We start from the raw sequence: 14,485 nt of genomic DNA on the forward strand, positions 1-14,485 counted from the left end.
ACTTTTAGGTTTTCTGCCAGAAATAATTTGAGGGTACATAATAAAAACAAAACATCATAAGTGCCTCTATTATAGTCCGTCTCACAGAGAACACCTTTTTTCAAGCTATAATTTTTAAAGTTTATTTTCATTCTTGTATCCAATCATATTCATATACATACTTTTGTTTGACACCTAATAGCCAATGTGTATTTTTGTGCTGGGGAGTTGTTAAACCATTCATTCATTTATTCATTCATTCATTCATTCATTCATTCATTCATTCATTCATTCATTCATCCAATTTAGTTCATTCATTCATTCATTCATTCATTCATCCAATTTAGTTTGTTCATTCATTCATTCATTCATTAATTCATACATTTATGTGTTCAATTAAGTTCGTTTGTTCGTTAGTTCATCCATCCAATTACAGGTAAAGTGAACTGTCCTTAGCACATATCTCTGATACCTGCATGAGCAGCTATTCAGGAAATGGGTTAATGGTTAGAGCGAGAGAAGTTATTCCAGTGTGTATAATATAATTGCAAGGCCATTTTAACAGTTTACTACAGTGAAACCTCTCAAAACCGGACCCTCTATAACCCAGAATTGCTCCAAAACTGGACATTTTTCACGGTCCTTTTTTAAAAATCAGTACAGAAAATAACCTCTTTAAACCGGATACCTCTTAAAACCGGACATTTTACTTGGCTCCAAGGGTGTCTGGTTTAGAGGGGTTTCACTCTATAATTCTGACCACTTCTCTTTTGATTTGTACTGCCAACAACTGTTTTGGTATATGCACTTACCTAATGCCACACTTCGCAAGGATCTTTTTACACTCGGGTTAAGTTGACTGCCATACACCGATTGTGATAAATATTGTGTACAAAGATGAATTCCGTAAATACGATGGCAATGGTAGCTGCCATCTTTCTCACTTAATATAAAAGTGACTGTATAGTTGTACATGGTCACTGGCATAGGAAGTGGGGAGGGGGGAAGGGGGCATGTGTCTCCCACTTTTCAGATATTTTGCTTTATATTTGCTTTATAATAGTGTAAAAGTATGTAAATATAAAGTGTGCCCCCCCCCCCCCCACCACCCCCCCCCCCACACCCCCCACCTTTTGGCATCTTCCTACACCACTGATGGTGCATGAAGCCGTAGCTAATGAGGGGTGGATATCTACACAGTAGTCACATTTTTTTAGAAAACCCCATGCAGCCTAAGACCACCACACCCCATGTAGACTTTCCCGTGCTTTAACCTTGGTTACACTACACTAGTTAATGTATTATAACGTTAGTAGGCCAGATGCGAACCCAGCCCATCTACCTGTACCAGCTACAAGAGTAGATGTCTTAACCACAGTACACCACTGAGGCTGGTCTGTAGCATAGTTTACATTTTTATCTTTTAAAAATCTCTTTTCAACATTAAGCTGGGGTGTAATCTTTGTCCAGTCATCCGTGACCTATAATTTTAGCCCTGCCCGCCTCCTTGCAAGTCTGTTTGAATACTGTGTGTGTGTGTGTGTTGTGAAGCCATGCCACATATATATTGATCAACTGAAGCAGAACTTGATACAGAGGTTATCTGGGTCACTGGTTGTCAAAATCTAGTGACTGCAGGCAGCACCACACACTCACACACACACAGTCAGGTAGCCTGGTCCTGTCTTGTGGAGCTCTGGCTTCAGAATAGTCTTATACCTGTAATGTACCGGTAATCGCACGTGTGTGGACTTTAAGGATATACACATACCTGGATTTACACCTGGATTTACCTGCCTGTCCAAACAGAAGCAAAAGGTAGGACTACCTATACTTTTGTACATACGTTTATTAATATACGTTTATTAATATGCTTGTATGTAAGCTAACTTGTTACATATATATGTACCGGTGATATTCACATGTAGACATTATTCTAACCACGGCTACATTTTCTATTGATCCTATGTATAATTGTAGCTGTTGTTTGTGCTGTTGGATGTTGTATATTGCATATATTACATCAGTTTCCTACAGGTGATATCTGTTACTGTGTTAGATGTAATGGTCAGAGAGGATTGACAAGAATGTGATAAAGTTTTGTTTTGTTTAACAACACCACTAGAGCACATTGATTTATTAATCATCGGCTATTGGATGTCAAACATTTGGTAATTTCGACATATAGTCTCAGAGCTACATTTTTCAATTGGTAGCAAGAGATCTTTTATATGTACCATCCCACAGACAGGATAGCATATACCATGGCCTTTGATATACCAGTTGTGGTGCACTGGCTGGAATGAGAAACAGCCCTATGAGCCCATCGACAGGGATCGATCCCAGACCGACTGTGCATCAGGTGAGTGCTTTACCACTGGGCTACGTCCCACCCTGTAATGGTCAGAGGGGATTGACAGGAATATGGGAAAGAGATTATAATATGGACTTAATAATTATATTTACGTGTACATGTATTCACAGTGGCCGTAGTTCCAACTATATTTTATTCTGTCGAGTGCTCGCTTGAGGTGGTTGCATCACAGGATCGAACCACCTTGGTGGATCCATTCAACTGATTGGGTTTTTTCTTGTTCCAACCAGTGCACCACAGTTGGTCGAAGGCTGTGGTATGTGTTTTCTTGTCTGTGGGAAAGATGCCTTGTTACACTAGGAAAAATGTGGCGGGTTTCCTCTGATGACTACATGTTAGAATTACCAAATGTTTGACTTATCCAATGGCCAGTTTCTTGCTCCAGCCAGTGCACCACGACTGGTACATCTAAGGCCATGGTATATACTACCCTGTCTGTGGGATGGTGCATATAAAAGAGCCCTTGCTGCTAATCGAAAAGAGTAGCATATGAAGTGGCGACAGTGGGTTTCCTATCTCAGTATCTGTGTGGTCCTTAACGATATGTCCGATGCCATATAACCATACATAAAATGTGTTGAGTGCGTCGTTAAATAAAACATTTCCTTCTTCCTCTATCCAATGGCCAATGATTAATTAATCAATGTGCTCTTTTTTTCTGATCCTGATAGCCAATGGTTTTGTAAATATTTAAAGGTAGGTGTGAGAATTTTACCAGAATATTACTGCAAGGAGAATTGATGTCCATTGGCATTGTTCCATCTTTATTTTCTTGTCATCCCAATAGCTACTGTTTAATTTTATTTTTTTTTCTATGAAAGTTGCAGTTTAAAGACACCACTAGAGCACAGATGTATTAAGCATATGCAGTTGAATGTCAAACATTTGGTAATTTTCGACACATGCAGTCTTAGAGGAAACCTGCTAAATATTTCCATGTGTATAGCAAAGGATCTTCTCTATGCACTTTCCCATAGACAGGACAGTACATACCACATCCTTTGATATACCAGTCTTGAGGCACCGATTGGGATGGGAAATTAATTTTTTATGAGTACATGTATTTATATTGTGTATGTTACATCATTTACCTGTGATACACCTGTTTGTAAATTAAGGTAGGTTTGGGAATTTCACTTTTAAGTTAATACTGGACATAACAATGATATAATATACCTGTAGTCATAAGTATTATTGTAGCTATATTTTCTATAAACTGATTCTAATACCATGTAGCTGAACCTGTTTGTGTGGAAGTCGTTCAGTATTCACATTGTGTATGCTACGTCATTTACCTGAACACTCTCTTAAGGTGGGGCGAGATGTAGCCCAGTGGTAAAGCGCTCGCTTGATATGCGGTCGGTTTGGGATCGATCTCTGTCGGTGGGCTATTTCTCGCTCCAGCCAGTGCACCATGACTGGTACATCAAAGGCTGTGGTATGTGCTATCCTGTCTGTGGGATGGTGCATATAAAATTAAAAGATCCATTGCTGCCAATTGAAAAGAGTAGCCCATGAAGTAGCGTCGGCGGGTTTCCTCCTTCAGTATCTGTGTTGTCCTTGACCATATGTCTGATGCCATATAACCGTAAATAAAATGTGTTGAGTGCGTTGTTAAATAAACCATTTCCTTCCTCTCTTAAGGTGGGTATGGGAATTTAACCCAAATACTAGTAAGGATTAAGTATATATACAGACATGGGCCCAACAGGCATACTATTTCCTATTGATTCTAATAGTCAATATCATTGCTTGTGTTTATGGATATTGTTAAAAAATTTTACCTGTGTGCCACTTGTATGCAGGTAAAAGTGGATGTGGTAATTTCACCACACTACTGGATGACAAAAATTAAATATATGCAGACATACTTGCATATTAATATTTCCTATTGGTCCAAATAACCACTATTTTTGTTTAAGTGTTGGTGGATATTGTTAAATATTCATATAATATACATCATTTACCTTATGTCACCTGTACACAGGTATCAGTGGGTGTGGTAATTTCACCAGACTACTTGGAGAGATTATATATACACATATAGGCATGCTATTTTCTATTGATTCTAATAACCAATATTTTTGTTTGTGTTGGTGGATATTGTTAAATATTTATAATGTGTATGTTACATCATTTACCTGTACACAGGTAAAGGTAGGTAAAGGTGGGTGTGGTTATTTCTTGTTCCAGCCAGTGCATCACGACTGGTAATATATCAAAGGCCATGGTATATGCTATCCTGTCTGTGGAATGCATGGTGCACATAAAAGATCCCTTGGAACTTACGGAAAAATGTAGCGAGTTTCTTCTTTAAGACTATGTCAATATATTACCAAATGTTCTTGTTTCAGCCAGTGCACCATGTCTGGTATATCAAAGGCGGTGGTATATGCTATCCTGTCTGTGGGATGGTGCACATAAAAAAAAACCTTGGGACTTATTGAAAAATGTAGCAGATTTCTTCTTTAAGACTGTCAATATATTACCAAATGTTTGACATCCAATAGCCGATTACTAACTCAATGTGCTCTAGTGGTGTCGCTAAACAAATCAAACTGTTTTTCATTCACCTGTATGCAGGTAAATCTTGGGTGTGGTACTTTTCTCCCACTACTGGAATGAGAGATGATGTACCTGTACCAGTGGACTGGCTTCAGTGACCGAGTCATTCATGTATATACTGAGGTGATTTCAGTGGGAGGAAGTCTAAATGTTACTATAAATAACAGAAATCCCGTCTAACTGGGCTACATGGCTGTATAACGAGTTAAAGAAGTTAAGAGTTACTGGGTTGGGCTAATATGTATAGGCTATATAGCTACAAAGTACATTTAATACACCATGTTGATATAAAGCTTGTTGTTGATCAATAAAGAAGTAAGAATGTTTTTAATAACTACACTTAATTTTAAGTCACCTGAGTTGAAGACATACGGAGAAACAAATTTGTGAATTTGGTCATTCAGACCCACCAAAGGTTTGAGGGGAATTTTAAGTCATTTAAAAAACAAAGAAGAAAAACCCCAAAACTTTCTCCATTTCCAGAAATTCCATAACCCAATAGTCTTCATATTCATAAATCTAAAAGTCAGTAGATACATGTAATTGGCAAAGCCATTAACACATAAAATTGCAGATATATATATATATATATATATATATATATATTTGTTCATATCCTAATTAATGAATATAAAAAAAAAAAGACACTCCTTATAATTAAATTTGAAACATACTTGCTAAAAATAACACTAAAACTTTATCTTTTATATTGAATTCTTTCTTTTTTAAAATTCTTGAACACTAATGCTCAATAAGAGAAATTACCAACTGAATATAAAGTGACATTAGTGATTTCCCTAGAAATGTGGCAAGTCATGGTAGACCAAACACTTTTGGGGCTTTTTCACCATTTAAGGGGCACTTGTTTTTCATTAAAAATACACAAAAAATAATTGAAATAAACATTAATGTAATTTATTTGCTTGCCTTAATAAATGAATGGCAAAAGATATAAAATGCATATTTTATTAATTAATAATACCTTTTTGGGTGTTTTATAAAGGCAATTTTAGATTTAATTAGAGAAAAAGGCTTCTTTAATCTCAGGGCAGTATATATTGTGATTGAAGCAAGATGGTGCTAGACTATTGAGGCAAGATGGTGCTAGACTATTGAGGCAAGATGGTGCTAGACTATTGAGGCAAGATGGTGCTAGACTATTGAGGCATGGTGCTGCACCATGCTAAAACAAGCTAGGGAAAACACTAGACATCATCAGGTATGATGTCCTTTTCAAATTGTTGTTTCTACGTTTATGAATTAAGATGTGTTAATTTGCATGGGATAAAACTAGGGTCTGTCTCTTTAAGATGTGAACTGACTCTCACTGCTATGCCTGGACCAATGGAATATATTTCAGTTGTAATGAATTTTACTGAAATTTAATTCTATCTATATTGTACAGTTCCTATAAAATATTCACATTAATTTCTGCTTGAAATAAATATTATCGCAGAATTCATGGCTTTCGCAAAAACAAGTTGATGTACTAACCCATTTCATATTTGCTTAACACGTCATAACCATGTAAATGCTGTCAGAAATTTAATGTGCAAATGAAAATTCTGGTGATGTCAAAGTGGGCGTGAACGAAACTGTTGTTGTCGACATGTTCAGAGGCCTGTTATTGGCTGACTGTTTTTTGTTTGTTTTGTTTAACGGCACCACTAGAGCACATTGATTCATTGATCATCAGCTATTGAATGTCAAACATTTGGTAATTTTGACTCGTCATCAGAGGAAACCCGCTACATGTTTCCTAATGCGGCAAGGAATCTTTTATATGCACTTTCCCACAGACAGGAAAAGACATACCACAGCCTTTGACCAGTTGTGTTTCACTGAACAAGAAAAAAAACAATCAGCTGAATGGATCCACCGAGGTGATTCGATCCTGCGACGCAAGCACCTCAAGCAAGCACTCGACCGACTGAGCTAAATCCCGCCCCTAGCTAGCTGACTAATATATACATATATATATATATATATATATATATATATATATATATATATATATATATATATATATATATATATATATATATATATATATATATATATATATATATATATATATATATATATATATACATATACACACACACACACACACACACATGTACCAACCCAGTAATGCATGCCTCGTTTGTAAAGTAAACAATGTGCAGTGTGAGTTATTGTTGGATGGGGTGTGTCACTTATCAACTCCGCTTTATCATCGAGGACCGTTCTTATCAAACAGAAGTTGTCCAGGCAGATACAGGTGGCTTAGTATGGCCTCTTACACTTTAACCAGGAAGTACCTGCCCAGGTACAGTGGAGTATAACGTAAAGGCATAAACCTTTTCAGATGCATTCTTAGGCCCAAAACACACCTAACTTGGGTCAGTGTCTAGTTAAGTCGTGGGAATGTGCATATAACAGATGGATGGATGGATGGATGGGTGGGTGGTTGGTTGGTTGGTTGGTTGGTTGGTTGGTTGGTTGGTGGGTTGGTTGTATTTATGTGTACTTGGATGAATTAATCTATAAATAATCTTTTGTTATCATGGATGGAAGGATGGATGGATGGATGTGATGTGTACATGAATGGATGGATGGATGGATGTGTACATGGATGAATTAATCTATAAATAATCTTTTGTTATCATGGATGGAAGGATGGATGGATGGATATATGTGTACTTGAATGGATGGATCGATAAATCTTATGCTTTCATTGATGGATAGATATGTTTACATCAATACACGGATCAATGAATAATCTTGTATATTTATGGATGGATGGATGGATGGATGGATGGATGGATAGATGAATATTTATGTACATAGATGGATGGATAAATCTTGTGTTTTCATGGATGGCTCGGAAATTGCTTTTGTATTTCCATTTGCAGCAAATATAAAGTACTTGTAATATATAAATATTAATTAACAAATGTCTACGGAAAACCACTGACACAATGGTGTGCTGGCTTTCTTGCAGCAAACATTATTATTACTATTGTTACTAGTGTCTGTTTGCTGGAGACCGACTGTGTGTATCAAGTAATACATACATGTACATTGTGATAAGCTATCCCAACGTAGCATACGAGATTCGGTATCATGCTACGTATGTTACTTACGTTTTTCAATAGCCATACAATATTGGATTTCACTGGGCAGGTATCTTGACTCATACATTGTAGGTAGGTGAGAAATTGTAGCTGCTGGTCAGATACACTCAGTTAGATTTTAATCTAAACCGAGACATTGTGTTAACAGTTTTGGGGAATTTATTGAAAAAGATAAACCAAAGAGACAGTCTGTCTGATTGACTTGTGTCTCCATGTCTGTCTGTCTCGGTCTGTCTGTCTGTCTGTCTGTCTTTCTGTGTCTCCATGTATTTGTGTGTGTCTCCATGTATTTCTGTGTGTGTGTCTGTCTGTCTGTCTGTCTGTCTGTGTCTCCATGTATTTGTGTGTGTCTCCATGTCTGTCTGTCTTTCTGTGTGTGTATGTGTCTCCATGTCTATCTGTCTGTGTCTCCATGTCTGTCTGTCTCAATGTATGTCTGTCTGTCTTTCTGCGTGTCTCCATGTCTGTGTGTGTCTGTACATGTATGTGTGTGTCTGTGTGTGTCTGTGTCTGTCTGTCTGTCTGTCTGTCTGTCTGTGTGTGTGTGTGTGTGTGTGTGTGTGTGTGTGTGTGTATGTGTGTGTGTGTATATCTACATGCATACATATATTACATTTCTGATTCAATATATGTATGAACTGAATGTCATTATGGAGCATCCATTTTTATATGTACTCTAAAAAAAAAAATTGTGTTTTTTAAAAAGATAAGAATTCAGTAATGGGTAATTTATTTGATATACACTGAAATTATATCATTTTCAAAACGTCCATATTAAATTGTATACATTGATCTTTACCTTGAATACTGTGACAGACTGTTACTTAACTCTCTTAAACAGAACACACATTGTGTTAAGAGAATTAAGCAACATGCTGTCATTCAGTTGGTGCTTTACAATGAACTTGTATGATGGCCCAGGTATCAGCAAGGCTGGGATTTCCAAGTAGAAGACTGGTACAGTTGTGTACACACAACAAGAGATTTCCACAGAATCTCCTGGTGTTGGCCTTCATCTGTTGGATTATCACTGTGTTTGTTCCGTCTGACAATGTGCGGTGTGAGCTCTTTCACAGTACTGCTAACAGTTATGTGGCTATACTTTTTGAAAAGGAAAATGTGAAAAAAACACCACAACCATGTTAACAGAAATACACCTACATGTATTATACATACATGAATGTTTATTTCACTTTTAGTACTACAGAAATAAGAGGAAAAATAAGACTTGTTTTTTAAATTGGAAACAATATACAAATAAATACACAATATACATGTGTATATGAATGTCTGTTTTGACCCTCTCCCCCCCCCCCCCCCCCCCCCCCCCAAAAAAAAGAGAAGAGTTTGTTTTGTTTAACGAGACCACTAGAGCACATCAATTTATTAATCATCAGCTATTGGATGTCAAACATAGTCATTTTGACACAGTGATAAAGAGAAAACCCACTACATTTTCCATTAGAAGTAAGTGATCTTTTATATGCACCATCTCACAGACAGGATAACACATACCATAGCTTTTGCTCTAGTGGTGTCGTTAAACAAAACAAACTGTTTCAATAACTGTAGCTTGTGGTGGGGTGGGAGATAAAGGGCTATTATCTATTTGTTTAATGATATTGAGAAAAACAAAAGGAGTCCAAATATACAGAACTTCAAATAATATATACTCTTCAAAAAAAAGGTATGGGAATTCTAATAAGAATTTACAATTGTAAGGTATATTAGCTGTGGGGAATGGTTATATGATAATAGTGAACTAATTGGGCAAACATTACAACCGGTAGTTCGCGTTTCAGTATTACAGTAGGTTTTATGACCAACACACATCTTGAAGGACGATTGGGGTCAGATGTGAAATTTGAAACTTGACGGGTTTTTTTATCAGTAAATTGCAAATTCAAACAATAAAAATGACTAAAAACAAAACAATAACAACTGTATGATCAACAGAATGAAAAAGATTGACAGAAATAATGTTCCACAGTGATTAATGGACCTTCCTGGAAATTGTCAAAATCGAGAATGACACCCCACGTATGTGTACGGGGCAACTGCGTGATGTACGTGCAAACTATGGAATGTGTTTCAGTGTGTTGATAAACAGACCTGAACGTTCTTTACTAGGATGTCTGTGGTCAAAATGTATGTTCAGTCTAATAATTAATATTTCATGTTCCCCTACTTTTTTTAAGAGTATATAATATGTACATGTACAAAGATACTTTGCATACACATATGCAATTCCTCAGGAAGTCATAAAACCACCCATAAAACAAGCAAACAAACAAAAAATAATTTAGTATTATGTACTTAATTACAAGTTCATTATGGTCTGATAATGTTACAAATATTCATGTGTAGGTTCTTGATTGGAATCTTAAATTTCTGCAGTCCAAGACAGTTCTATGACATAACAGCTAACACACACTACATTTGTACATGCATACAGTTATGGAACACTATATAGCTGTCAAATTTATGTTTTATTTGTCTCAAATATGTTAGCAAGGTGCAGTCCTGTCAGAACTATTTATGGACATGGGCAGAGGGAGAACATTAAATACAACTTAAAGTAAGGCTTAACAAAAGCCTGCATGATATGTACGGTGTAGGTGGGCTGTTTACTTGATTCTCCGTTACGTTTCTGAATTGTCGATATTCGTATACAGGTAAGTAGGAACTTTTAGGGCTGAAGTGAGGGGCCATGCCCCCTTTACCTCAGTTTGCATGATCCTACACGATGTGTACGTATAAGTTACTATAACCAATGTTTAAGCAGTCACTTGCCAAATCCCAAGTGCTAATTAAAGTTGAATTTGACAAATCTATTTCATTACTAATTTGCCAAGAAACTAATCGAAAATATTCTGTAGTTTATAGATGTAGCGCCATTTGTGCTGTTTAGCTAAATGAAACTTGAATTTGGTGACATGTTTTCTTAGCAAATTAGTCAAATTGCTAAATATTTTGTGGGCCAAAATCCTGTATAACATTAATAAATGATATCAATATTGTAAATTTTATTGATTTTGGGTCAGGTTTTGCTGTTAATTCATGTAGAAGCGGATGTGATTTTAATTTTTGTTTAGCTTGTAACAAATTAAAAAAAGTTTTTTTTTTTAACAACACCACTAAAGTACATTGATTTAATAATCATTAAAAAAATTACCTTGTACACTTTTTAAAAGGATCTTTTCATGTTTTATGGGCCGAGATGTAAAGTGGTAAAGTGCTCATTTGATGCACGGTCGGTTTGGAATCGATTGCCGTCAGTAGACTCATTGGGCTATTTCTCGCTCCAGCCAGTGCACCACAACTGGTAAATCAAAGGCTGTGGTATGTGGTATGATCATAAGTTATCCTGCCTATGGGATGGTGCATACAAAAGATCCCTTGCTACTAATGGTTGCCTGTCTTAAGACTACATGTCAAAATTACCATATGTTTGACATCCAGTAGCCAATGATTAATAAATCAATGTGCTCTAGTGGTGTGTTGTTAAACAAAACATTTTTTGTTCATGTTTTATTTTTTAAATGGGTCCCATGCAGGTTTTAAATAGACTGAACAGTGGCAATTAATGCAGCAAATAACTATGTTTTGGACCATTTTGTTGATTGTGTTGTGATATTCGGCATAAAGTACATTGTACATGTATGTTACACACAGACACACAACAGTACGATACATCGCGTAACATGTACTTTTAAAGGGTGTGCTGGTGGTGGTGGGGGAATCGGTGTGAATCATCCATCACCTTGGGAATTAATTGAACATTTGTAACGTGCTCAGGTGAAAACAGTTGCTCATTATTATCAGCAAACCGGCCGGTCTTTGTCGCGGCCATGTTGTCGTGTTGTCCCTGCTCAAACCATTCATGCTAAAACAAATTTGTCAACGCTGTCAATAGGACGAGCTATGCCGTTCACCAAATAGTTTACTTTCATTTATACTGATTATCCCAATTGAATCAACAAGCTGGCTGACAACACAGCCGGAACACATACCTGTTGAAGGTGTTCTCGGGAGCGGTTGGTACGCCATACATAACTGGGCAAACAAAACATCGTTACATCGAGCGGAATCAATGTAGTATGCAGGTAAGTTACATATCTTGGGAGTCCAGGTGTGTTCCGTCAGACTACAGGTTTTACTTTTGATCATTCCAGTCTGATTGTCTGTGTGGTCCGTAACCATATGTCTGATGCCATATAATCGTAAATACAATGTGTTGAGTGTGTTGTGAAATAACCCCCTTCCCCAAAAAAAAACTAAACCCCCCAAACATTTCCAGTCTGATTTTGCATAGATGTTAAGAAGGACATGTACACCAAATATTTCTGTATGTGCCATTTTCATTTTCATAAATGTTAATCATGATTGGTTTGTTTGTTTTGTTTAACGACACCACTGGAGCACATTGATTAATTAATTAATCATCAGCAATTGGATGTCAAACATTTGGTAATTATGACTCGGTAGTCATCAGAGGAAACCAGCTACATTTTTCCTAATGCAGCAAGGGATCTTTTATATGCACTTTCCCACAGACAGGAAAGCACATACCACAGCCTTTGTCCAGTTGTGATACACTGGTTGGAATGAGAAAAAACCCAATCAGCTGAATGGATCCACTGAGGTGGTTCGATCCTGTGACACAAGCACCCCGAGCGAGAACTCAACCGACTGAGCTAAATCCCGCCACCTCATGATTGGATCATGATATTTAATTATTGATTATATCTTTGAAGTTTCAGTTATTTGTATTTTATATATGTACAAAAATGTACATGTACATGGGCTGTGGTATGTACTGTCCTGTATGTGGGATGGTACATGTAAAAAAATCCCTTGCTACTAATGGAAAAATATACCATGCTTCCATTCTAAAACTATATATATTAAAATTACCAAATGTTTGTCATCGACATATTTATCCAGAATTTTTCACTTGGGTCCCATGTCTGATGAGATTAAACTGTTTAAAGGTAGTGTTGTGTGATATCCTGGGAACATTTTGGTCAGTATCACGTCGCGATTCACTGCACAAGTTTCAAAGTTTGCTATTAAATTTTAAAACATTGAACAGTAGTTGGTACCGGTAATCAATTTTCAGTTGACTAGAAATATTGCTAATCAAGATTTTGAAAACCAAATGTTCCCTGATGAATCTATGTGGCATCAGACGTACATGTGTATGGTTAACATCCATACAGATAATGAGAGAGGAAACCTGCTGACACCCTGCATTGGGATATTCTTTCCAATTAGCAGCAAGGGATCTTTTATATGCAGCATCCCACAGACAGGATAGCACATATGTACACAACCTTTGTTATATCAGCCATGGTATGTGCTATCCTGTCTGTGGGATAGTGCATATAAAAGATCCCTTGCTACTAATGGGAAAATGTAGCAGGTGTCCTTTCTAACACTATATATTGCCAAATGTTTGACATCCAGTAGCTGATGATTTATAAATGAATGTGCTCTAGTGGTATCGCTAAACAAAACAAACTTTAACTTTTCATTTACCACTGGGCTATAGTACATGTAAGTTCTGCCCCACCAGTGAATAAGAAGTTGGGTATCGTTATGTCAATAGCTGATGATTTATAAATAAATGCTCTAGTGGTGTCGTTAAACAAAACAAACTTTAACTTTTACCACTGGGCTATAGTATATGTAAGTCCTACCCCACCAGTAAATAAGAACTTGGTGTCGTCATGTCAGTAGCTGATGATTTATAAATAAATGTGCTCTAGTGGTGTTGTTAAACAAAAAAAACCTTTACTTTTACCACTGGGCTACATGTATGCCCCGCCCCACCAGTGAACAAGAAGTCTGTGGGTGTCATGTCCGAGTGAGAATATATAATCTGTCGGTCTACCATTTTTGTTAAAGTTATAAATAAATGTGCTCTAGTGGTGTTGTTAAACAAAAAAAAACCTTTACTTTTACCACTGGGCTACATGTTGGTCCCACCCCGCCAGTGAACAAGAAGTCTACGGGCGTCATGTCTGAGTGAGAATATATAATCTGTCGGCCTACCATTGTTGCTAAAGTTATAAATAAATGTGCTCTAGTGGTGTTGTTAAACAAAAAAAAACCTTTACTTTTACCACTGGGCTACATGTTGGTCCCACCCCGCCAGTGAACAAGAAGTCTGTGGGTGTCATGTCCGAGTGAGAATATATAATCTGTCGGTCTACCATTTTTGTTAAAGTTATAAATAAATGTGCTCTAGTGGTGTTGTTAAACAAAAAAAAACCTTTACTTTTACCACTGGGCTACATGTTGGTCCCACCCCGCCAGTGAACAAGAAGTCTACGGGCGTCATGTCTGAGTGAGAATATATAATCTGTCGGCCTACCATTTTTGTTAAAGTTATAAATAAATGTGCTCTAGTGGTGTTGTTAAACAAAAAAACCCTTTACTTTTA

General features: G+C 36.8%; 1 protein-coding gene across 6 annotated transcripts in view; it reads left to right on the plus strand.

The window, feature by feature from the left end:
* The window catches only part of LOC121373100 (myosin-VIIa-like), a 138,680-nt gene that overhangs the window by 17,659 nt on the left and 106,536 nt on the right, over positions 1-14,485 (plus strand). Inside the window, exon 1 of one of the 6 annotated variants that reach the window (XM_041499557.1) lies at positions 1,337-1,797. The exons of 4 other annotated variants lie outside the window; for them this stretch is intronic. The gene's annotated coding sequence lies outside the window, so the exon portion shown is untranslated. Of the gene's footprint in view, positions 1-1,336; positions 1,798-10,652; positions 10,713-14,485 lie in introns of those variants that run through there. One more of the 6 variants, XM_041499565.1, reaches the window with a different exon arrangement.

The sequence above is a fragment of the Gigantopelta aegis genome, chromosome 1 (assembly GCF_016097555.1).
Source record: "Gigantopelta aegis isolate Gae_Host chromosome 1, Gae_host_genome, whole genome shotgun sequence".
NCBI lineage: Eukaryota > Metazoa > Mollusca > Gastropoda > Neomphalida > Peltospiridae > Gigantopelta > Gigantopelta aegis.